A 1,944-nucleotide genomic window follows, 5' to 3' on the forward strand; every position below is an offset into this window, starting at 1 on the left:
AGGTGGGCAAATTCCAAGTTCATTGGTCAATGTTATGCTGGATGCATGTAGCTATAGGGCTGATGAACCAAGAATGGCAGGTCTGATGGCAGGCGGGCAGGCAGGCAGTTGGGAAGATAAGATGTCAGGCTGCTTACAACTGCTAGGATCAGAAGCCAATACAGCAAGACAGTGGCTCAAGTCTAAAGAACCAAAGGTAGGAGGATGAGTCAGATGCCAGATCCAGACCTAGCAGGAAGCACAGAAGCTTTTCTGTGTTCAATAGATTGGGAGCAGACAACTCCCCTGAGGATATTTCCTTTCAGTTGATTGGCTACTCATAACTAATCTCATTATGGGGGATTACTACATCTAATTGCCAAACCACTGTGAATCCTGGCCCTCAGGTTGACATAAAACCTTTATGATACCTGAACCAAAATGCATCACTGGGTAAATTTCCCAGTTATAATTGATTGATTGTTGTGCATTTTTGTGAAAATCACTTCATGCCATTGGGAATCAATTTCTGGCATGTGAAATAAGATGAGTGGGCTAGGTTTTTTTTTCTATTTCCAACATTCCACGAGACTGTGCTAACTCCTGCTGAAAATTATTCCTTAGATATTGGTCACAAATACATGATCATATTTGTGTGTCTGTGAGACGTAGGTCTGATGCAAGACTGTTACAAATACTTTTACAGTCATCATTGGTGTATTATTTATCATGACTTGAATGTGGCTGACACTCCCAAGAACGTGTATTTATGTGTTATATTTGCAAAACCCTGCACTGTATATACTTAGCAGTTTTAGGTATTCAATGATATTTGTTGATATAATGAATCAAGGCAGAGACTAAATTTATGTGTGGAATGGAGACTTAAGTTTGTAAGTACATAGTACACTCAAATTTTAGCATTACTGTCGTCTCTTACCCCAAATAGTAGTGACTGAAACCAATATGAGAGTTTACAAGATCAATATTTTTCATTTTTTTCCTATTCTGGTCTTCTAACTGCCTTTATTATTAAAAAAGGCCACAGAAAAGAAAGAAGAAAGGTTACAACTTAACACTTGACAACCCAGGTAATTAGATTCATTCCACCTCAACTCCTTCAGCAGCTGGGTCTTCGGAGTCAATCAACAGGGAGACTCTAGGAAGAAAAGAGAAATTTTCAAAAAGTTACTTGGTTTCATGCAGGATTTTGAAAACAAGCACTGTGGGGCTTTTTTTGCTCCCCCCTGCTTGTTTTGGTCCTGGATCTCCCTCCAACATGCTGTGATGCCAGTAATTTGTTAACGCTCGTGCAGATCCTCAGCTCTGACTGAAGTTTTATATTTTGCACATGTTGGGTAGTAATTGGGGATTTGTATTTTCGACAGGGAAACTTATCTGAGTAGTGAGGTTTGATTCTCTTTTATGAAAGACTTTTTTTTTTCTTTCCCTGTTGTGATATCAGATTGGATTTTTAAAAGACTGGGTTTACCAGTCTAGGATCATGATTATGATTTTCATGTTGATTATTTATTACATTAAAAGGGACATATCAGGGTGCCACCCTGTAGAAGAAAGCATTTCAGGAACTATCAAGATGATGATGTTCTAGTTGTTGGTGTTGTAAAGTGCCATCAAGTCGATTCCGAGCCATAGCGACGCTGTAAAGGTTTTCAAGGAGCAGCTAGTGAGCTTGAACCGCCAACCTTGCAGTTTAAACGACTTTGTAGTCTGATGCATTAACCCACAGCGCCACACCAGTAGGGGCCCACAAATGAAAAGAAATTGACTTGTCTCCTTTGTAATCCTTATTTCAGAAAAAAAAGTATACTTAAAAATTGTCTACTTATCATGTCTTGCAAGAATTTAAGCTCCTTGAGTGGGTCAGAGTTTGTTAGGAATTCTAAGCATGTCCAAGCCATCAGTATTTCTTGTTGAGGCTTCCTCAGAGTGCTTGCCACCACT

Source organism: Chrysochloris asiatica, unplaced genomic scaffold (assembly GCF_000296735.1).
Source record: "Chrysochloris asiatica unplaced genomic scaffold, ChrAsi1.0 scaffold00019, whole genome shotgun sequence".
NCBI lineage: Eukaryota > Metazoa > Chordata > Mammalia > Afrosoricida > Chrysochloridae > Chrysochloris > Chrysochloris asiatica.